This window comes from Rousettus aegyptiacus, unplaced genomic scaffold (assembly GCF_014176215.1).
Source record: "Rousettus aegyptiacus isolate mRouAeg1 unplaced genomic scaffold, mRouAeg1.p scaffold_m13_p_9, whole genome shotgun sequence".
Lineage (NCBI taxonomy): Eukaryota > Metazoa > Chordata > Mammalia > Chiroptera > Pteropodidae > Rousettus > Rousettus aegyptiacus.
The window spans coordinates 85529110-85554764 of NW_023416312.1; the positions used below are offsets into that span (position 1 = coordinate 85529110).

Here is a 25655-nt window from a genome sequence, read left to right on the forward strand (position 1 = left end):
AAGATACAAAAATTCTGTTCATTGGATATGCTTATCTTTATGATCTGTTTTTTTTAGACAAAGCTGGTTGAGCTTTTCCTTATAGTTTAAGATTTTTAAAAAGTTCCAATTTTACTGTTCAAATCCAGCACATTCACAGGATTCTCATTAGTTTCTCCACAGTAACCTTTAAAATGGTATGAAGAGTGAAAATTCAGAACTTTGCACAATTATGAGAACCTCCAAAACTTGGGAAGTACTATGAAGAATGAGAAGAGATTATTACTGTCCAATTTCTAAGGGGGAAAGAGATCAACAGCTAATATTACCCTACCAAACAGGGAAGTGTTACATACTCAGTAATCCTTACCAATAGCTGCCAATCTCAGACAAAACCTTTGAACATTACTAAAGTGAAATACTGTAGCCTCTGAATCATGTAAGCTCCATTTAATAACTAGTACAATGGTCATACAATTTCAAGTATATGTAAGACATATGTATTTGGTGAGTTCATCCTTCCTCACCAATAACAACTCCTTAGCTTAGGGACCCAAGAATGTACTTTGAGTGAGAATAGTCTTCACCTAGCCCAGCTTTTCTCCTCAGGCAGAATCTTCGATTAACTGTGAAACTGTGGTAATATTCAGGATTAAACATGAACTTTCATTTGTCTAAATCAGCTATTCCAAACTTCACCCCTCGAAGATTCTACTTCTCATTTATATTCAGCTGAATATCTGTTCAAATGGATACTTCTTAAATGCGAGTCCTCATTTGTCCAAGGCCTTTATAAATGTCCTTACTAAATAAAATCTCATAATGCACAGTTCCAATTACAGTATTAAAGAGTTTTTTCTTCACTTGTACTTCAAAATAAAGGTTACTTAGCTCTTCAGATAGTGCACCATTACCCCACTCTCCTGGTAAACCAGTTAATATTTTCATGTATTTATTTCCTTTCTCTACTTAACAGTACACTAGTTATTGTGCAAATTGTATGGGTTTTGTACAATCAATCTTGTTCTCTCGATAGAAAATTCCACTAAATCTTACTACTCTCTCTGAATTGGGCCTTATCTCTTCCAATTATTTCACACTATTACCCTAAAATTGTTCTCCTCCACTGATTCATTCCCAATGACATTAATATAAGTTCTACATTCTCTTCCTGTTGTTTTCTTCCTTCCATACATAACTTCATCTGTATTTGCATGCAAATCCATTATGAAATCAGCTATATATTTTCCTTTTCTGCTTACATTCCTGCAGATTGGTACAATTCTTCATTGTTTCTACAGTAATCCCACTCCGAGTATTTTTTAGCAAATTTCAATGTCATGTATCTCCCTTAGATTTCTAAATCGCTCATATCAATTGGGCTTAAATGCTTGGCTAGAAGAGAATTCAAGCATTAGGGATAACCTCTTGACCATGAGAGAGACTTAGACTTAAACACCACAACAGACTACTAGAAAAAAAAATACAAAATGTCTATCTTTAGAAATCTTATTTCAAATAGGATAAAAAATTGTCACTCATATATGATTTATGTGTTGAGCTATCTAAGCAGCCGGATGACCTAAAATGGCTTATTTATGTCCCTACCAGGTTTAAAATCCTACAATATAGTTATCTAACTATATTTCTCAAATTTTGTTAAGAAAGTTTTAGATTCTTGTAGAATAATGATAAAATTAATTAAGAAAAAAACAAGTCAAGATATTATACCAAATGACCCAATATTTTATTCAGTTTGAGTTCCTCTTGGGAGCAGATGTAATTTGTAATTTCATAAACCTTTAAGGAGTAGAAGGGTGAAACAGACCCATCTTCCTGCCTTCTCTTAAAGCTGGTGCCAGGTTGCTGCCAGAAAGACGGGAATAATTAGAAAATTTATTGAGTCTGGAGCATTGTTTAGCCAACGAGTTGCAATCAACTGCTTTGGATATTAACTTTATTTTTGAGAACACATAGCTAAAATGGAATTCTTTGATGATCCAGGAAAGATTTCCTCTTTGTTTGGGGAACGAAATTCACCCTGAACTTTTAAAACTCCTAACAAGTAACTAATCTCTTCTAATGTACTGTCAATGGGTTGTAAGAGACTAAGAAGTGGGCATTTTGCCAGTCAAGAGATACGAGGTATGCCAGAATGGGGATAATGGAACAGGTGGGAAGTTAGGTAGGACTAGGAAAGAGGCAAGAGTGTGAGAGATAGGCTCAAAGTGGCCAGATTTCCAATAGTGGTACACAGACTGATACTTTTTGTCCCTTCAACTATGAGGCATGATAATGTATGTATAACTTTGGTGCTTTGAAATACCGTTGTTGCCTTTCATTAATGCCACTCTAACCTATAACTTTTCCTTTACTTTACCTTATAGATACTTCATAGACAATGTTAGATAAATAAGCAAATCCAAAGGGCTAAGAATGATCAGGAAAATTTAAGAGAAAGTCTCAAAAGAAGATATGGCATATCATTAATATGAGATAAAAGCAACATGTCATTTTTAAATTCTAAAAAAAGGCATTCTTGTGTTTTATTCCTTTTAATGCTAGTAAGCTCCTATTATACAGAGAGAAACAACATGTAGTATTAGAAAAAAAAGGAAAATAGAGGTTTTAAAATCAGAGAGACAAGAATTTGGATTCCAGCTCTACCACTTCACAATGATGTGACCCTGAGCAAGTCAGTTAACAATTCTCATTTCTCTCATTTGTAAAATGGTTGTGATAATACACTAAGAACTACTGTGAAGAATGTGCACATGCAGTAACATATAACACAGCAGCATATGGTTAACAACAAAAGTTCATTTCCTTTAGGATCGCCTACTACCCACTATCTTCCTCCTCCAGCCTTCTCAGTTTCCCTATTCTCCCCTGCTTCCTTCATATTCTCTTTTTCCAGCCAGTTGTCATTTCTCTACAATAGTTATTTTCCTTTTTTCCAAGTGCAGCATTCCTCTGACAAAACCCTATCAATAAGCAGAAATTATTGGGAGTGATGAGATGCCTAGAAAATTTATAGGACTAGAAAGATTTTCAGATGCTTAGGGCTTGAGCATCAAACCATAACAACAGAGCTTTGGTAATTGATGTGATACTCTACATCAAAAAACATTGAGCAACTGGATACATTGAGCATTATGCTAAAGATTGGGGTTACAGATATGATGACTTAGTCCTTGTCCTCAAAGAGCTGAGCCTCCTGGGGAGACTAATATGGGAACAAATGACTACAGTAGAATGTAACAAGTGCAAGAAGAGAGATATGAGGGAACTCTTGTGCACTGTTGATGGGAATGTAAATTGGTGCAGCCACTATGGAAAACACTATGGAAGTTCCTCAAAAAATTAGATTGAATAACAGTGGGCAACCTTGTCTTGTTCCTGATCTTAGAGGGAAGGTTTTTAATTTTCCTCCATTAAGTATAATGTTGGCTGAGGGTTTGTCATACATGGCCTTTATTATGTTAAGGTACTTTCCTTCTATACCAATTTTGTAAGTGTTTTGATCATAAATGGATGCTGTATCTTGTCGAAGGCTTTTTCCAATGTTCATAGCAGCATTATCCACGGTGTCCAGGACATGGAAGCAACCAAAGTGTCCTACGCTAGATGATTGGTTAAAGAAGCTGTGGTACATATATACAATGGAATATTACTCAGCCATAAGAAAAGATGAAATACTGCCATTTGCAACAACATGGATGGACTTTGAGATAATCATGCTAAGTGAAATAAGTCAGACAGAAAAAGTTGAAAACCACATGATATCACTTATATGCGGGATATAAACCTAAAAGTAACAAACGGGACAGAGAATCATGGACATGGACAATAAACCAGTGGTTACCCAAGGGCAGAAGGAGGAAGATGTGGATCAAATATGTGGTGACAAAAAGGGGAATACACAGTGCAATATATATATATATATGCCTTACTGTTAAATTGTACACCTGAAACTAACTGGATTTCGTTAACCAATGTCACAAAAAAATTACTTAGAAATAAATTTTTAACAAATTTAAAATAAAACTACCACACAATCTTGCAATCCCATTTCTGAGTATACAGAAATGAAATCTGTGTCTCAAAAAGACCTGCACTCCCACGTTCATAGCAGCGTTATTGACAATAGCCAAGACATGGAAGCAATCTAAGTGCACATTGATGGATGAAAGGAAAAAGAAGAAAGATGTGATACATATATACAATGGAATATTACTTATCCATAAAAAAGAAAAATTTACCATTTGCAACAACATGGACAGACCTGAGGACATTATGCTAAGTGAAATAAGTGATACAGAGAAAGACAAATACCGTATGACCTCACTTATATCTGGAATAGAAAAAACAAGGTTAGGGGGAAGAACGAAGCTCACAAATATAGAGAACAGATTATTGGTGATTGCCAGATGCAGGGAATGAGGGGAGGACAAAATGGGTGAAGAGAGTCAAAAGGTACAAACTTCCAGTTATAAAATAAATAAGGCATGGAGATTTAATACACAACATAGTGACTATAATCTGTAACTATGTATGCTGACGGATGTTAACTAGACTTATTTCACAATATATACAAATACTGAATTAATATGCTATATACCTGAAACTCATATAATGTTGTATGTTAATTATACCTCAATTTAAAAGAGAGAGAGAGAGATGTATAATGTACAGAGCTGTCAAGGAGGATGGGGAAACCCAAACTGCTGGATTGTACTGATGCAGGGCCTGTGGATGGGTGTAGGATGATAATTAAGGAAGATCTCATAGAAAAAGACAGTCATTTCACTCCTAGTTATGCTCTTATACAAGTTGCATCACCTTGGCCAAGTCAGTATACCTCTTTGAGCCCCATTTCCTTATCAGAAAAATTAAGGGATAGGACTCAACAACCTTTACTAGTCCTTGAAGGTTTAATGTTCTATAACCTTTTACCAAGTGAGAATGTGAAGTGAAAATAATTCCAGATTCCATATTTCTTTTTTCCCTCCTATTTCTTCTTATCCATTCATTTTCCCTTGCAGCCAGTTAATCATTTCTAGTAGCTTTGCTTTTGACTCTCCTCTTTCACAGTGGTGCTGTTTATGGATTTGACATCATGGTTGCAAAAGGGCTCCTTTGACAAAAAGAAGTTCTCTTGTATGAAAGGATCAGTTTTTTTCAGTGTTCCTTGTAAAATAAGATATTAGGTTGAGTACTGAACACTGCTTTTAAGTTGTAATTCCAGGGATTCTTTATTTACATGTCAAGACTTCAAAAACAATTTTAGGAACTTAAAATTGACCCTCATAAAAGCTCCGCCTCCATATCCGTTTAACAAACATTTATTAAGGCTTTCTTTCTATCGCATTGGCTGGGGGCTATGGGAGATACAGAAATGATTAAGATATGGGCCCAGTTGTCAGGGAGCTGATGATTTATTTAGCAGCTGTGGCACTTAGCCCAATGCTATATAAAACATATTAGCAAGGTAATTTTTGCTGTCACAACTGGAGCCGAGTCCTCAACACATATATAAGGTTTTGACTAGAAGCTGTGCATTCAGAGGTGTTGAAAGCCACATGTAAAAATTGAGCTGCTTTAAAAAAAAGTTCAACACCATTAGTAATCCAAAAAAAAGGAAACACAATGAGATTCCATCATTCCCCTAGCAAATTAGTAAAAATGTAAAAAGGTAAAATGCAATGACAGTAAGTGTGGTGCGATGGGTACTCTCATACATTGTTGGTGTAAATGGTAAATAAAATATGGTTCATCCATAATAAATTATGGTATACCCACACAAGTGAATTCTATGCAACCATTAAAAATGTTTTTAAGAATATTTAATAACATAGTAAAATACTCGTAATCTAATATTAAATGAAAATAACAAGTATTCAACTGTATATAAGCATAATAACATTCTGGTAGAACAATATATTTTTCTTTGTGAATGCAAAAGGGAAAAAAAGACCCAAAGGCGATATATCCAAATTTTAACAGTAATTATTACTGGGTAGTGTGATTACAGGTAATTTTACTGTTATTTTTAATATTTTTCTGAATTTTCTAAATTTTCTGCCATACTGTTGCTTTCTAGTAACAGAAAAAAAGTATTGCAATGCATAGAACAAGGAGGAATAAATACTAAAATGTTAATAGCAATTTTCCTTAGATAGCAGGATGATGGTGTGAATTTTATGTACTTCATATTTTTTATATTTTTAAAATTTTTCTACAGTGCATATGTACTAAGTTTAACAGACTAACAACTAAAACTCGATTAAGAAAAACTAGACTTCAAATGAATTAGCAAAGACTAACATGAATAAGCATATATTATTCAAATAAGTCAATCATATGCCCACAGAGCTTTGTAATACTTTTAGCTCGCTCTGTCTCCACCAATTTATGGTTTGAGGAACATCACTTAACACGTATACGCTTTAGGGAATCAGTAATTACTTCATGCATTGGTAAAATACTTTAAACTCTGGAAAGAAAGATATACAATAAGTAGAAATGGATGTTTAAATTATCTACTATGTAATGTTTGTGTTTAGATCGTCCTCAGAAATTTTACCTACTCTCATTTCTTCAACTATCATCTCTGCAGACAAATCTGAAATCTATCTACCCTAGTTCACAACACATATATTGCTTCTTTTCTGTAAATTCCCCTTCTTCCACCATACTCTTTTGTTCTCTGGCTTCTTCTTCCTCCATCTATTGCTTGTAACACAACTATTTTTATATCATGTAAAACATTATAAATGTATCGTGAACATGATTATCTAGCTTCTTAAATCAATAAAAGCTTATTTAATTAACTTGGATATGACGTTTATAAAACTATTTTTTTCATTTTTTTTAAACTGAGGTAAGACTGGTTTATAACATTATAAGTTTCAGGAGTGCAACATTATAATTTAATATCTGTATATAGATCATGCTCACCACTAAAAGTCTAGTTTCCACTGTTACCATATAATTGACATCCTTTACCCATTTTACCCTACTTTCACCCCCCTTTTTCCTCTGATAACCACCAATCTGTTGTCTGCCTCTATTAATTTGTTTTTGTTCTGTTTGTTCATTTTTTAATTTTTTTTTAAATTCTACATATGAGTGAAATAATACCATTTTTTTGTCCTTTTCTGTCTGACTTATTTCACTCAGCATAATATCCTCAAGGTACATCCACGTTGTCACAAATGGCAAGACTGCACCTTTTTATGGCTGAATAGTATTCCATTACATGTATACTATATATCCCATATATATGACAAAAGAGCCAAGCACATATAACGGAGAAAGGGAAGTCTCTTCAATAGATGATGTTGGGAAAACTATACAGCCACATGACAAAGAATAAAACTAGACCACTATCTTACACCATATACAAAAATTAACTCAAAATGGATTAAAGACATGAATGTAAGACCTGAAACCATAAAATACATGTAAGAAAACAGAGGCAGTAAGCTCCCGGATACTGATCTTAGCAATGTTTTTGTGGATTTAACTCCAAAGGCAAGAGAAACAAAAGCAAAAATAAACAAATGGGACTACATAAAACTCAAAAGCTTCTGCACAGCAAAAGAGGTCATCAACAAAATAAAAAGGCAACCTACTGAACTGGAAAAGATATTTATAAATCACACATCTGATAAGGGGTTAATATACAAAATATATAAAGAACTCATATATCGCAACAATGACAACAAAGAAAAACCCAATTAAAAATGGTCAGAAGATCTAAATAGACATTTTTTCAAAGAAGACGTACAGATAGCCAACAGGCACATCAAAAAATGTTCAACATCACTAATTATTAGGAAAATGCAAATCAAAGCCACAATGAGATATCACCTCATACCTGTTAGAATGGCTATCATCAAAAAGATAAGAAACAAGTATTGGAGAGGATGTGGAGAAAAGGGAGCCCTTGTACACTGCTGGTGGGAATGTAAATTGGTACAGCTGCCATGGAGATCATTATGATGGTTCCTCAAAAAATTAAGAATAGACCTACCATATGATCCAGTTATTCCACTTATGGGCATTTATCCAAAGAACACAAAAACACAAATTCAAAAGATATATGCACCTCTATGTTGACTGCAGCATTATTTACAATAGCTAAGATATAGAAACAACCTAAGTGTCCATCAATGAATAAATGGATAAAGAAGATGTGGTATATATATTGAAGTATTTTAAAATGATCTTCCTTTGGCTGCTGCTAGGTATATCTATCTATATAAATTTTATGTTAGAAAACTTTCATATATGAATATAATATCCCTTTTTGTCCTATGAGTTCAGTCTCAAAAGCTATGAGTTCAAGAGTCTTGGCCTCAGAGTCAGGGAGCTGGGTTCTATTTTGCCCTTACCACCAAACCCACAGTGTGATTGTGGGAAAGTCACATCCTCTTTCCAGGCCTGACTCCTCATTTTTAAGATGAAAGGAGCAGCCTGGTTTATATAGAAGGCCCAGATGATAGATATAAAAGCACCCAGACAAATGAGGAAGCACCACCACACAAATGAGCCACCTCCACTGTTCATCATGTCCCCACCTAGAACAAAACCAGGCACAAATCAAGAGCTCAATATACGACAACATAATTGGAATGACACACTACAGCAGAGAAGCCCATTTCCCAAACCAGCAAATAACGTTTTACTGGCAAGTACAGTCCACTAAGCCTTTTGGCAACTAGTATTGAACAATAAAGTTGTCAGCTCTTGTTTTTAAAAGTTCTTATAAATAAAAGGATAAAAGGGGGGAAGAGGAGCCAGCCTTGTTACAAGAGTGGGTTAGCAGAGCTGGGGAGATAATTTAGTCTGCCAGACAATATTCTGAAATGGCATGGTAAATGGGAGATCAGATTATTATCAAGATGAATGGATATCAGGATACAGAGATTGGACCTTATGTATAGAGGCTAATAAGTAGAACAATAAGCAATTCAGGAAAGCAGACTGCTGAAGGAGCACCCTGTCTTTATCCAGAGAAAATTCCCAACAATCGCTAATCTTCCCTCCTTCCATCTTCTCTAATACCAAATATATACTTTTACCTTTACACCGTGTCTTATAATTACCCTTATGGCTACTGCTAGCACATAGTGTGCCTTTATGAAAAGTAGGAAAAAGCTCCCCCTTCTGTGCCATCCAGATGAAAAAAGAACGGAGAGATTGCAAAAGGTGCCCTTTCTGGGTGGACCAATTAGAAAAAAGCATTGGTTGGCAAGCAGTCCCCTGATTGGATTTCAGCTCCCTCTTGTTTAGCCTGGCATCTACCATACTCTGGGGCCCTGATGGCACATGGTCTCTCCCTCTCTTGCTCTTTCCCCAACCCTACCCCCACTCCAGCATTAGTCCAGGGCCAGGTTAATTTCTGACTAATCGCTGCCCACTCCTACATTCACCAGCCCCACCTCTATCACTGCTCCAATTATACTGGGCACTACTATCATTTCTCAATGTGTTTTTGCTTGGGATAAGATTCATCCCTGAGTTACTGAAAACTAAAGGTTTCAGTCAGTATCTTAATGTAAAGGCTATCATTTTGGAAGATGAAAATCAGAATGAGTCTCATTGGTGAGTGGGTAGGGGGACAATATATCCAATAGCAGATTCCAGGTAACATTTGTCCCATGCACTACATCTTGGCAAATAAGTCTTTTAGTCTAGTAACTTTAGGAAACCCTATATAGTATATTTCTTGAAGATTAAAATCACACATTAGTGAATTTAAGGCTAGGTTTCACCCACCATTTCCCAAACTGATTAACCGTGGAACCTTACTCAGGAGCCCTCATCTTCCATTCAAGGCTTCATTCTCAGGACACTTCCCAACAATATAGGCCTTCTGCTCTCCCTGGCCAGCCCTCTTGGAGAGGATTTCTGAAGGCAGACATTTTGGGCCTGAGGGAAGGGTTCCTGGAGAGCAACAATTTCAGACTGACATTCCCTGTGGTTCAGTGTCTTCCTACAAAGTCCCTCAGGAGGCCCAGGTGTGTACCTAGATGGAAAAAAAGCTATTGTCAAGGAATTTTGCTCTGCCAGGGACCCATAGGCCCAGTTTGTATACATGGGGGTAAAGATGAAGGGGAAAGTTCCAGCTGCTTCAGATGGTAGTGAATGACTTTAATAAACAAGATCTGGAGCTTGGGAAAGAGACAGCATGAGTCTATGCAGGGGGTTCAGGTTTCTGACAAAGAATAATTTTCAAGAGTGATTTACAGATACTGTTTCCAACCATTATATATATATATATCTATGTCAAGATTTTGAGTTTGTGAAACGCTACTAGTGTTATATCATTGGACCCTTGGCAATTCTGTGAATTAAGAATTGGAAGTAAATTCCTAGTACATATGTGAATCACTGGGGCTTTCATCCATGTGAATAGTTTAAATCCTCATAACAACCCTGTGAGGGGAACTACCATTAACATTTCCTTTTTTCCAGATTTTGAAACTAAGGCTCAGAGTGCTTACTTGATAACAGTCACTGGGCTAGGTGCTCAGAACACAAAGGAGAATCAGGCAGACACAGCCCTTTCCTGAAAGTATTCACAGCTAAATGAGAGAGGCCAGAAAATAAGTGGCATTCAGAGAACACTGTGAAAACCTACCATGACAACCATTTGTTTGTTCTCAGTTTTTATGACTCCGTTTTTGTTTTGTTTTGCTTATCATTTATTTTGACTTTAAATTCCACATATAAGTAAAATCATATGGTATTTGTCTTTCTCTGTCTAACTTATTTCACTCAGCATTAATACCCTCCAGAGGTTGAACCGTGTTGTTATAAAAGCAAGATCACATTCTTTTTTATTGCTGAGTAATAATAGTCGTGTGTGTGTGTGTGTGTGTGTGTGTATCACATCTTCCTTATCCATTCATCTATCAATGGACACCTAACATACAACACGGGGAATACAAGCAATAATATTGTAATAACTTTGCACAGTGACAGAAGATTACTAGACTTTGAGTGGTAAATACATCATAAGGTATATAAATGTTGAATCACTATGTTGTACACCTGAAACTTATATGCTATTTTATACAACTATATTTTAATTAAAAACATCTGAAAATAAAATGTGAAAAAAGAAAAAGGAAAAACTATCATTACAGCTAAAAACTGTGATAACAGTTAGCAGCTAGTGAGTGCTTACTATGTGCCAGGCTCCATGCTAAGTGCTTCGGATGCATTATCTTATTTAATCCTGACAACATTCCTATGAAAAAGGTTCCATCATTATTCCTATTCTAAAAATGAGAAAACTCTGCATGAGAAAGATGAATTAATCCTTTTGAGCAAATATGTGGTGGAAGAAAGAAATCTAACTATGGGAGGTGAACATACAATACTATATACATACATACATACATACATACATACATACATACACACACACATCTTACTGTTAAATTGTACAAGTGAAACTGGATTTCGTTAACCAATGTCATAAATGAATGAATGAATGAATGAATGAATGAATAAATAAATAAATAAATAAATAAATAAATAAGATAAATGGACTATTCTAGAGTTGACTAGCTAGGAAAGGATAGAGCCAGGATTCTAATTCAAATTGGTTTAACAATAGATTTGCTGTTGACTACAAAGTTAATTATAGGAGTTTCTATGGAATCAGTGTTGAAATCCTCTTAAGCTTCATTTTCCAACACATATGGTAAATCTCAGTTTTAAAAAGTTTTTTGGAATATTTATTTTAACCCACCTGGGAGGAAGCTTTATCTGTACAGACACAAAACTGTAGATGCTTAAAATCTTATAATCTCACCAGAATAAACAATTAATCTGCATCTAGTCTGGTTACTCTTAACCTGGGGTAACTTGGGGCTGCTGGGCTCTCAAAAAGAGAGAAACTATGAGTGGGATCATTTAATTTTAATCACAAGAAAAGAAACCTACCTAACTAAGCATATCTGAAATTCGAATTCTAGAACCTAGGATCTGGCCAGTTTCTATGTAAGGTTTCAACTTTGAGTTCTTGTTTCTACAAGGCTAACAACCCCAAAGTGTGATCAGCTAAACTTTCATTATGTCTTCTCTACTAGTTTATGTGGGGACTGCATCATAGATGATACAAAATATATCTGGAAATACTTAAATAAACTGAAGGGGGAAAGCCTAAATTCATACAAGAACAGTTTTCAGCTCCTTAAACCAAACTCATAAATTAGTCTTGCATGTGACTATAAGCTTGCATTTCCTCTTTATTGGCTACAGTCTTGGTATTTAAGGAAAAGGAATTGGTTTTTTTGCCACTCAGTAATTGAGAAGTTTTACTCTACCTTTGAAGAATGGAACACTTATTTAATAAGTAATACTTAGCTTCCTGTCTAATCAGCATATGCCATAAAATCATTTACCAGTCTCCTCCCACTGCAGAAATAAAATCATTCCTAGATGGCAGCACAAAGATTCATCAACATGTAGTTAATGTCTAACCAACAGACCATATAACAAAGGTAAAACAGGCAACCCTCATCTTTATAAGGTGTCAAGTCATAAATTACAGCCACCTTGCTGTCATCTATTTTTTTTTAATTTGACTACATTAATCACAGAAGAGTCAAAAACTGTCCTCTTGATTCCCAGGCTTCCACACATGGTTGTGCTTTGCACAACTCTAGTGGGTACCTTTCACATGGACTGTGATATTAATGTGCAAAGCACAACCTGCACAACTGCGCACAGTCTCCCCACCGCTCATGACCCCAAAACATTGCTTGGGTAGTTTTGATTTTTGCGTACTGAAGGTGCTTTTGTTTACAAACCTCTTGGCATTGAACACTGGATATGCTTAGCAGCACTAGGAAAGCACAAATGATACCCACTCACTTCTTAACACTGCTATTCTCATGTCAATTCTAAGAACATTCAGCAACATTTTCATTCTATATTAGACATTAATGAAAACAATAAGCAAAGCTGGGTCAATAGTAATTGGTCTCATGTAGAAAATAACAGCTACTCAATTATTTTTGATAAGCCCCTAGAAACAGCAAATAAAACATCTATGCAATAACCCCTTGTCAACAGAATAGCCATGAATCTGGGTCTCAATACTCCAACCAATGTTCTAAGGAAAAATATTTCCTTTAAGCATAATAAGAGAAGAATTTTGAAGAACGATGTCATCTCTCTAAATAAGAATGAATACTTTGATAATCTTGAAAGTTGCTTCTCCGCTCCAATGGGCAACCAGGAACAATTTTAAATTCTATTTCCGACTGACAGAAATAAATGGATCCAAACATTTCCTATTCAGGGATAGCATTAGCAGGAAGAGAAGGGGGTCAGCCAAGTGGCGGGATTTGAAGAGTGCTGAGAAGGCCATACAACTGACAAATGCTATCATTTATGTTTCATTCCTTTGTATTAAGGGCACTGCGCAACTGCTGCCAGCATCAACACACACACACACACACACACACACACACACACACACAGCCCAAGTTAATATGAAAACATTCCTATGAGAGAGAATACATTAAGCCTCTTTGATTACTGGCACATTGCCCTTCACGCAGTGTCTGAAAGAAAACCCAGCTAACTTTAAGAAGAGGAAGAGGAGGATAGTATGATAGACTTAAAACCTTGATCACAAGGTATTTTTCTAGAAAGGGTGTGGCAGGGTGGTGGCGTTGCAGTGGAAGGAATAAGCACAGTTGGGGTGGTATTTCAAAGGCATCAGATACTGGGCACCTTAGGAGAGGAAAGGAGAAGGGATGAAAGATGAAGGAAAGGTTAAAGGGCACAAAACCCAAAGTGCACTTACTTCACGGTTTTGACTAAAACCGTTTGTGATCCCGTTTCACAGGGATTGACTCTGAAGAAATTTCACATAAGAGAATTAGGAAAGTAGGCTATTATTTGGTATGTGTTCCTGGAAGGCTCACATTAAGCGACAGTAGCTCCTGAGAATTTATACCAAAAATTTTCTCCAGCTGTTGGCATACCATGACAGTGAGTAGATACAAACAGCTGCAACTCCCATTGCCTCTCCTTCCCACCAGGCCCTAATCATTATTCAGCCCCATCTCTAATCTGTGTGAACAGGCAGGCAATGCTCACATCTCCACAGCCTTGTTTATCCTGAACTCAAGTGTAACTGACAGATTAGATACATTGCCCAATTCTAAAATCTTTTTTCTTGGGAGTATAATTCTGAAGTTTCAGTGAAAATTTATGGAGAAACGTGTTACAATCTACCAACATTTAATTTGACTTTTTTTTGTCATTGAAAATTTTTATTCATGCAGCAAGGAAGTTTCTTATTCAAATGTAAGTATGAAACATAACTCTCAAACTGTGAGTGAAATGAAACTAAAATATCTAGTGTTGATTTTGTATCACCTTTCATTCTGAATGTCCCTTGCATTTAAATAGCTTAAGGAAACATACCTGGTGTTTTGCACAGATTACGATTTGCCAGTAGGAAAAAGTTTGTCCCTGATCTTCTTGTATTGAAAGTGTGATGCTCCATACACAATCAACTTCCTCTTAGACACCAGTACTTTAAATGTGGTATTGTTTTCTGTTTTTAATTTAATGTGTTCTGCTGTTGTCCTATTTATGAGTTCTCTTCCTTCAATAAAATTGAATTACAGTTATCTGTGGAATGTCTTTTTACTTGCATCCCACATGAAATAAAAAGATGTTTTAATATTGTTATTTCCCCTCTATAAGTTAAAAATTCAAACCTATCACGGAAACTATAACTTCTAAAATGGATGACATTATACCGTGTGATTTTAGTATTGAGAATCAATAAGAACCATTCTTATTAGTTTACATATAAGCAAACAAAACAATGTAATTAAGGTTACACTGTTGCATGTGGAAAGTCACAAGCAATCCACTCCATGGGGTACCTACTCTGTAATGAGCTGTGTATCTTCTTATTGAGTTTAACAAGAGGCAAAAAAGAGGACATTCCACACAGGAAAATGCACTCAAAAGGTGGAAATTTTTGTTTTGAATTTTGGTTGCTATAACAAAAAACTATAAAAAGTTTGCTTACTTTAAAATGTATATGTAGATGTAAATGAGTTGATTCTGTTGTTTCAGTAAAATAATGCTTTTTCCATCTTACTTACATGTGGTAATTGGTAAACAATCAGGATGATAGTTATAAAAACCCAAAGTCCACATCTCATTAAGCCCTAGTACCATTTTGGCATTAAATCTTCAGCACAATTAGGAAGGCCAGGCAATTGATTGTATTATATACCAACAAGTTCAACCAAGCCACTTCATATGGGCCAGGGACTCTGGTCCTCACAAGTTTTAGTAGACAATGCTACAAGAGTGACTGAGGACATTTTAGATCCATTTATGTAGCTTTGTACAGTAACTATTACTATTCACACAAATTTCTAGTTTTCAGCAGTAGCCAGCCACTTTGATTACTAAGTTATAGAGCCAATTTAAATATAAAAAAAACTTAAATGAAAATAGACCAATATATGTAGTATTTCCAGACACAATCACCTGAAGTGATTTTTCTGCCTTTATTTATGTGAACAGTAAGGAGAGAAAGAAAATTATACTTAAACTGAGAGAAACTAAAGACAAATAACCTCATGTTCCATTAACCAAAATCAATACCTTATATATGTAAACACAAGTTTCAAGAGGGTGTCCATATGCAAATTGTAAATATGAAGCAGCATCCCTTTTAGTACACAACTGAGCATTAGGCTGCTATTCATTTAGGATATTTTCAGTAAATTGCATGCTTTAATCTCTGTATTATGGGAAATGGTCCCATTCACCTCCTTCAGAAGTTACCTATGGCAGCTATTAATGCCCACAAGCAATGCAGTGACCCTGGCCATGCATAATTCCACAGTGCCTATTTAATTTTGAAAGTGAAAAACGAGATGTACTCCCCTCATAACACTTATTTTTATGACTCTCCTAATTCTTTGAAATTTATTATTTTCACTAAAAGCACCCAGAAAGTAATTGAAATAGATTTTTCAAATCCATTTCTAGATTATCTTAACCTATAGTAACATGTTAACTCATTCATAATATTCTTAGCAAATACAGGAAATAGAATTCCCTGATTAAAAAATCTCAACAAACCAGCTACTTCAATATGCTTCAAAAAAACTAAAGTCATTTTCAAAGAACTTCTGTTTTTGGAGATCAAACTATGGTCACAAAACCTGTCTAGTTTATCACCAGAACAGGAAAAGGGAATAGGAAAATAAGAGATGGAAGTAGCTCTCTGGCGTTGAATCTACTTGAGGAAAGAACCAACCATTCTCTCTCAGGCTCCTAGGATAGGCATTTAGAGCCTGAATAAGATCATTTATTCTAAGATTCTCTTGTGGCTTGAAATGGCTGAGTAATTCAACTCCCAGGAAGAAGTGTGATCCTATCATTGACAGGTATGGCAGCGAGACCTCACTGAATCAGATTATTGAATTACTGGGTTACTGGGCCCAGAAAATAAATAACTGAAGGAGAACTGATAAAAGTTTTCAGAGCAAAGTGAATATTACCTAAAACTGTAACTAGAGAAATGAGAAAGACACATGAACAAGTCAATGCTAACACAGAACTGAATGGAGCCTATGGAATTACAGGTAGAAGAGTTTTTGGTGTCTAGTCTTCCTCCCTAGATAAGCACCTCCTGGAGGGTAGGCCTTCATCTTAAAAATCCCTTCTATCCCTTGAAATCCCTTCTAGTGCTCCAAAACTACTTGCAGGATCAGTGGGAGAAATGGCATAGCATAACCTACATTCACTTGTTCATTCAAATTTTAATATGCAGTCACTATGGGCAAGGCACTGGAACAGATGCTGTGGGAGAGACAAATAACAAGTTACCACATCTCCTCTCAAGAGCTCAGAGTCTAACTGGGAAGATAAGACATGTTTAAATTAGCTGCTAAAATATAACAACAACAACAAATATGAGATACTAAATAATAGGCTCCTAGGCAAGGGAAGATGAATTCCACCTGGAAGGAAATGAGACATCAGAGAAGGTGCCATTTGAAAAGGTCACCCTCTCCTGGGCCCTTTCTGGAATCTCTCTAATCGACCTCTTTCTTTTCAATGAGCCATAGGTGCTGGGGCCCTCCCTTCCCTCCTCTGCTGCCAACACTTATTTTTCATCTTAGGTTTTTTTCTTGGGACCATTGCCAAGCAGAACACAGCTATACAGTCCCCACCCTCCCAAATCTGTATTTACTTAAGCTCAGGAACCCCTTTGAGGTTTTGTAAAGGGTTTTACAGCTAATAACTATAGGAGACCAGATAAGGTTTCATAAAACACATGGAGAGGTTCTGAGAAACTTAAAAAGCATCCAGAAATAGCTATCATAGATCCTAAGTGCAACAGAGATGAGATTAGGCCTGATTCTCCTAGTTCCTTTCACTGAGCTCAAGGCTTCTGGTATTCAGCATTACCCACCTTTCTTCATTCCTATTCCCATCCTTTTTTTCACACACTTAAAAATTGAAGAGGAAATGTAATAGTAGGAAACTGGTGTCTCTAGAGTGAAACATGACAGTCCTCTACATTTCAGAAAATATAAGCTAGATTTAATAGCTTCTTGTGTCACTCACAAGAATAGTCATCTTAGATCAAATGCATGGTGCCTAGGAAGAACTAATAAGTTTTAGAAGGAATACCTTGCAAAATCAACTGTAGTAGTAGGTAATAGTAAATGTCACAATTATAACTTTGTTGAAAGTACACACAGAACCTAGTGCTAACGAGTATTTTTGTGCATCTTTCTTTAGGTTGTACATTAGGTCACACCTGCTAGGGTTCAGTGAACACAGCAACTATAAACATGATGGGAAAGATTATTGACACAAATCATGGCAACACAAACATATTTCAAGGTTGAATAGTACAGCCTGCTTTAATAACAAGTGAAGAATAATAACATGAACTTTCCAAGGGGTGAGGAAGGAGTGACTTTTTTTCTGAATCTAAGTGTCCTAGGCAACTACAGAAATCACCACTTTATGTTTCATATGGTTTCAATGAATTCTCACACATGGAAATTCACTTCTGATTTTTTAGTGATGACGTACCAATCATCACTCTAACAGCAATAAGTTAGGGGGTGGAAGGAATCCTCTTTTCTTTTTCTAAGCCACATTTGGAATAACAATTAATTTCATTTGTTTCAAAGGGAATGAATGGTTAGAAAATGTATGGTTTAATTAATCACTTTTCTTTATCCAAATATCCAGTGCTCTTGGTAGACCCCTCAAAGTTTTCACTGTGTGACTGCTCTATCCTCAATTTTCCAATTCCAAAATCATTCTCTTTCTCTGCTTGCATTCCCAATTTCATGACTTTCTCTAGTAACACTTGAAATTTTGCCATTCTGATGGTATAAACTCATAATATAGCTTAACTCTAGCTAAGCCCTGGTTAATGTTTAACAAGATTTTTTCCTTTATATCTTACAGACTATCTGTGATTTCCCAGGGCAGCCATCCTAAAGCTTTCCCATTTTCTGCTCTTCACAAATTTCCCAAGTCTCAAACCCAATTCTGTCCTCTTTACTCTTAGCAAATGACATTTCTCTTTACTTTATCTGATAAAATTGAGGATATTAAACATGATTTTCTATGATGTCCTGCCTATCTGTCTTAATATTTGTTTCTTCACCTAATCTCTTCTCCTTCCCTCCTGTCTCAAGCTACCATATTCTCCTCCCTTCCACTCACAAACACATTAAAAAGGAATTTAAAACAGAGACCCATGGACCTAGGCAATAGACTAGTGGTTACCAGAGGGTGGAGTGAGGGAGAAGGTACATGGGGTAAAAGGGGTCAAACATGTGGTGACATTAAATAATTAAAATAAATAAATAACAAATAAGTGAATGAATGAATGAATAAGAGGAATTAACATTGACTTCCTTAGCTCCAATCAATGTGGTTTTCATGCTCATTATTATAATGAAATTTGATTCTCAACTGTCATCAATGACTTTGGAGTTGCTAAATATGATAGCCACTTCAATCTCCATCCTTTTCTACCTCTTTATGGTATTTAACACTACTCCTTCTTCAACCTCTCTGCCTTCCATGCTAATATACTCTCGAAGTTCTCATTCTGATACTCTGACCATTTCTTTGCTAGACCTTTTTCTGTAAGCAATTCCTTGGCTAACTTTCCAACTTTAATGATTTCAATTTTGATACCTTATGTAGATAGTCCTAGATTTCTCTTATAAGTCTCAACCTCTCTCCAGAGCTGTAAGTCAATATTTCTGATTCCCTCTTGGACATGAACTGTATAACAAACTCAACATGACCAAAGTCATCATCTTTCATTCTGTAGTAAATGCCCCACAATCTTTATTGCTTCAACTGACTTCCCTACTTTAGTCGCAGTATCACCATGCTAGTTCTCAGTAACTAATAGCTCTTAAAGTAAAAAAAAAGCTTTCATTTCTTCTTCTCATTCATCCTCATCAATCTTGTTACCAAGTCCTATCAGTTCTATTTTCCCCAGTGTTTCTCACACCCATCTCTAGTTTTTCTCTATCTGTACTGCTACTGCCCAGTTTAAGATCTTCATCATCTCTCACCTCCTAGGTAAGAGGCATTGTGCTTAGTGCTTTACATAACATATATCACAAAACAGGTACACAATACATTTTTGTTTAATATATCATCCTTTACCTATAGGTGATGCAAAACAAATATTTACAACCATCATCACAAACTGGTACTCCCAAAAGAATTTTCCTTTACACATATAAAACCATTGAATAAAAAATACAAGGCAAGAGATCATACACCTTTAATTACATATAAAGTAGGATGAAAGAAGTGATTAGGTGATATTAAGTGGCACATCATCATCCTCAAGTAGTGTAACTGTACAGTACACAGTAGAATCATGTTACCTCATATTAAGGAAGAAAACCATACAATAGTAAAAATGGCATCGATACAGTTAATCCCTTCCAAAGGGATCAACAAGGACAGACCAAACAGGACAGAAAGACTTTAAACTGGTTTTAACCCTATTTAATACCAAAGGAACTTAAAGATGATAGTAGGTTGCCCTGTCTCCAGACATGTCATACAACATAATCCTCAAAGATTGTTAATATTTTTTGTCATTTTTGTCATTATCGAAATAGAAAATTAGTTGCTTGTATTTTTGTACAGCATAGTGATCAGAGATCCACATAACTCACAAAGTAATCACCCCATTAAATCTAGTACCCCTCTTCCTTCTTACATATTTATTACATTATTAACCATCTTCCCCATGCTACACTCTAGATCTCCATGTCTATTTTGCAACTATCCATTTGTACCTCTTAATCCCATTGCCTTTTTTTGTCCTCCCAATCCCCCTTCCATCTAGTATCCCTCTGAATATCCTCTTATCTACGAGTTTATTTCCACCTTTGTTTTTGTTGTTGTTGATTTTGTTCTGCAGATTCCACATGCGACATTTGTCTTTCTCTATCTGACCAATTTCATTCAGCTCAGTACTCTCCAGGTCCATTAAAGCAATATCTTTCTCTATCCCCTTCCTTTTAGTCTGTGTGTCTCTTTTAATCTGAAGTGAGTGAGTCTCTTGTAGCCAGCATATGTAGTGGTCTTGTTGTCTTATCCATTCGGCCTCCCTGTCCTTTGGTTAGAGCACTTAATTCTTTTCCATTTGAGGTAGTTGTTGTGGTTATTACCAGTTTTATTCATAATTTTGTTACATGTTTTTTCTTCTTAAAGAAGTCCCTCCAACATTTCCTATAATAGTGACTTGGTGTTTATGAATTCCTTTAGCTTATTATTGTTTGGGACACTCTTTGTCTGTCCATCAACATTAAATGATAGCTTTGTTGGATAAAGTATTCTTGGTTGTACATCCTGGGTCTTCATCATTTTAAATATGTTGTGCCAAGCCCTTCTATCCTGCATCGTTTCTTTAGAGAAATCAGCTGCCAGTCTGATAGGTGCTCCCTTGTAAGTAACTGCTTTTCTCTTGCTGGTTTTAAGATTCCCTCTTTGTATTTAACCTTTGGCATTTTAATTATGATGCATTTTGGTATGGACCTCTTTGGGTTCCTGGTTTGGGCACTTTCTCAGCTTCGTGGGGTTTTATGTCTATTTCCTTCACGAGGTTAGGGCATTTTTCCATCATTATTTCTTTAAATAGCTCTTCAACATCTTGTTTTCCTTCAGGTGCCCCTATGACACAGATATTTTTTATCTTTAATAGTGTCCCATAGTCTACAGCCATGCCACCCTGAACAAGCCCAATCCCATCTGATCTTGGAAGCTAAGCAGGGTCGGGCCTGGTTAGTACGTGGATGGGAGACTACCTAGGAAGACAAGGTGCTGTAGGCGTAAAACAATAAAAAAAATAAGGGATTGTAAGCTGGCAAGGTCCTTGCAATCTGTGAGGTCAACCAAGGGTTGCCTCGCCTAAAAAAAGAAAATAGTGTCCCTTAGGATCCTTAAATTATTATTATAGTCTTGGCTTCTTTTTTCTTGCCATTCTGATTGAGTGTCCTTGGCTTTCCCATCTTCTATATCGGACATTTGATCCTTTGCTTTATTCACTTTGTTTATTCCATTTAATATACTTCTCATCTCAGATAATGTGTCCTTCATTTCTAAATGGCTCCCTTTTATAATTTCCATTTCCATTTTTATGGGCCTTTTTTTATCTCTTTGTTGAAGTTCTCACTGAATTCATCTACATTTCTCATAAGTTCATTGAGCATCTTTATAACCAGTGTTTTGAACTCTGCATCTGTTACATTACTTGACTCCATTATTTCTGGATTTCTGTTCTTTCCTCTCATATGGTTTCTGCTTCTTTGTCTTCCCATTTTGGCTGCCTTTCTGGGTCTGTTTCTATGTACTAAGCAAAGCTTCTATGTCTCCTAGTCTTATTAGCATGGCTTTGTGTGGTAGGTGTCCAGTGGAACAGTCCTGAGAGGGATTCAGCTGCAGGCCAAGTTTAGCCCCAGCCTGTGCCCCTCTGGGGCCACCTGTTAAGATTCAGCAAGCAATGCACATATGCTGTATTTATAGTTGCCTCAAGAGACCACACCAGAAACTGAGGCCAGCTGCCACCAGTGTGAGTCTAGGCACTGCTCAGCAAGGAGCACCTGACTTGTTGAGGATACACCTAGATGTGGCTTCGGTGGGGCTGTGAATTGGGGAGGCAGAGTTTCAGGTAATCCTTTGGCGGAGCAACCTCTGTTATCCAGCTTTACGACATCTCCTCTATGGCAGCACTGAGTCCTTCAACAGTGGGGGTGTGGAGGAAGAGGGCTCAACAATGGAACAATGGATACTGCCAGCACTTCTGTACAGAGCGAGTCTACCCTTGGCCCTCACTCCAACAACTCTGTGACCCCTGTAAGTCCCTGGTGCCTTCTGCACAGCCTACCCAGCGCCAGTGCTCAGAGCAAGCAGGCCCATCACCACGAAAGTCCGTTCACAGACACAGCCCTTTTAAGAGTTGTCTGTAGCTGCTAGCTGGCTGTTGCTGCTGCTGCCACAGCTCTGTCCCCCTCGGCCAGACCAGGCAGCCCTGCGTTCACCCCATCCTACCTTCTGCCATTGCAGGATGCTTTCTTGGACTTCTCCATAGTTGTATGGCTTGTTCATCTAAATCCCAGGTGATTTTTCCCTGCTGTCTGCTCCTTGTTTCTGTCACAACTTTGATTTTATCGCCACAGGGATGAACGGAGCCTCTATCATCTATATCATTTTTTTCTGCTCCGGAATAGTACAGGAAGAAAAACTGTAATTTTCTGTTGCAAAAACCCATAAACCCCTTGTATTCTTTCTTTGAGTTTCAGACATTCTCCTTTGGTGTATAAATGTGAAGGGGATGTTAAAGCATGCAAATATAGTTTCTTGCTAAACAAAGCTGGTTTTACATGGCCACCTAATTGCCTCTGTGGGCATCCTGATGTCACTAAAACATTTAATATTTAAGCCAAATTCCTGTTTTTGTTAATATAATTCATGGTCTTTTAGAGCTCAAACTATTCATGCAACATATAGCACTGCAGTGAGAGAGAAAGCAACTAAAATACTAAAATAATTTATCCTTTCACCCAATTGTCTTTTTCCTCATTCTTATATTGCTTTGGGCTTTTAATGGGATCTTGAGGATAAGGATTGAGGGAACTAAGGATGAGAAGAAAGGAGGAAGAAAAAGATGCAAATACTGTTCCTAAGTTTTCACGACTTAAGTGAGCCTGGCTATTTCAAAGATCATTTGCCTACTGGCTTCAAAGTCTGTCTCTTTTTTTCTTTCAGTTCTATTTTTGCAGTAAGTGCTTAACTATTTTTGCTTTAAGAGGTTCTTGGTGCCACTGATTCCTGCAATCTGAGGTGGGAACAGCATCGATCTTAGAAGAAATGTGCTTATGCTAAACACCCTGGGGCCAGGGCATTTATTACTACCTGCCTCACTTTGTGTCCCTAAACACAGATGTTAAAACCATCTTTTCTGAATGACAACTGCCTTTCTCAGTTAGTGCCAACTGTCAAAATGGCTAACATGTTCAAAAGGTTCCCACAAAGAAAACACTCTTTCCTTTTCCTTCTGTTTCCTGGTATAGACTGTCTTCCTGAAACAGAGACTGTGCAATGCCTAATAAAAAGCTAAATTTGCTGAGAAGTTTTTATACCCTCATAAAGTAGCCCTAGTGAAAGTCACATAACTGGCAGTAGTAATTGCATAGGTAACAGTGCTGGAACCTCAAACATATAATCTTCTAAACTTTGGCTTATGGGCCCTAGCAGGTTACCATCCCAGAAGTTTACCACAAAAGTAAAATGCAAGGCTAATGAATTTAAAAAATGATGCCAGGCATAAACACTACCCTTTAGCATTTTCTTGCCAATGAAAAAATATCACAGACAACTCAGCAGGCTCTCAGGTAGGCCAGCCAACAAAAAGCACAAGCAGTACTAAGCAAGTCCCTATGCATACATTTCCCCCCAAAATCCAAAGAATATTTCTGGGATGTAAATCATCCATAAAGTATTAAAATGAACAAAATGGCACCCATAAGTATAAGCAAGATGCTTTTTCACCTGGGTTACATCATACTATTGTGGGCTCCATCGATAACAAGACAGAAAAAGCTTGAGAAATATAGCTGATATCTTTAGCAGGGATAAAAAGCTACTATCCAAAGGCAAATTACAGACCTCAGGCACTCTGGTCCGAATAGATGAAGGTTTAGAAGGGATATAATCAGTCTCTAAATAATAATGGATATTGACATGGTGAAGTGAACCCATTCACCAAATCCTAATATAGTAGAGATATGAGAGACTTTCTAAACTAAACAAAGATAAGCTTAAAACAGATTAAAATGAGTGATAGAGTGGGAAGGAAGCAGCAGGTTTAAATATATGGAATGCATTACATTATTCAAACCAAGAGGTGCTAATGACTGAAAATACATAATTTTCCCAAAACAGAGTTAGAAACATTCATAAGATTTAATTCATAATGACTTATTGAATGAGCATAATTTCTATATAGACCCTTATCTTCAGAAGCAGACTCTTGGAAAGCACAGAAATGACCCAGTTCTAATTATCATACCTGAGAAGAGCTCCCAAGGTTTACCTGGGTTCCAATTTGTACCCAAAAAATCACTAAATCACAATGACGTATTTCCAATTGTCAAGGAGCAAGATTATTCTCATTTGCTTTTTCAAGAATAATTTACAACCTTTCCATTCCATGTTCCATAGTCATCTGCTGGCTGCCTAATGTATTGCAATTGCATTTTGGAAGTGCATAAACCACCCAATTTCTTTATCTCATAGAAACTACTTTTTTTCTGTGAACTTTTATTTTTTTTTGACCAATAACTTGTTGAACATTAAATGTCATATTATCTTGGTTTTGCTTCAACTCCTTTATTCCATGCAATCTTTTAAAGATTTTATTATGTCATTGAACCCTAATCTTTCCTTTTTATCCTTATATTTCTTTCACTAAAGTTCCCTATATATAACTATCCTACTTTTTCTTACTTAGTCCTCTAATTGAGGTCCCTTCCAATTTATTGAGGACAAACTAAAAAGAAATAGCTGTAAGACACAAAATAAAATATTTCAGTTAGACATGACAGTTGCATTTAGGATGATGCTATGTAAGTAATATGTTGGATAACAGGCAATGTTTTTATTCTCTACACAGCATGGAACAGGTTGCAGGAAATTAGGCCAGCTTCTCAGCAGCTAAAGTCAGACCATTACAGTATGACTTCATTATTTAGTTTGAAAGTAAATTTCAAAAACAGACTCACCCATAGTCAATGTAAGAATAAAGACTTTCCAAGTCACATATAAATGAGTTATTCATCTGCCATTTGAAATCACCCATACACCTCTGGTTCTCTGCCATTAATTCAAAGCATTACAAAATTTGTTTTAGAATATTAATTGGAAAGGTAAAGTTCTAGGGTCTTGCTTTTAAAAGGACATGACAAATGATGGCAGTGGCCATGATAGAACAAGATAAAAACAGATAATATGTCAAGGACAGATTCTGGGCTGTCCCCTGGCTAGTGGAGTATTCACATAAAGGGCACATATATGAGATCATTTAATCAATGACT

General features: G+C 36.4%; 1 protein-coding gene and 1 pseudogene across 1 annotated transcript in view; one reads left to right on the forward strand and one right to left on the reverse strand.

Moving 5' to 3' along the window:
- Positions 1 to 25655, reverse strand: part of GPC3 (glypican 3) — a 409732-nt gene that overhangs the window by 285072 nt on the left and 99005 nt on the right. The window lies entirely within an intron of this gene.
- On the forward strand, positions 21275 to 21393 carry LOC118608085 (annotated as a pseudogene).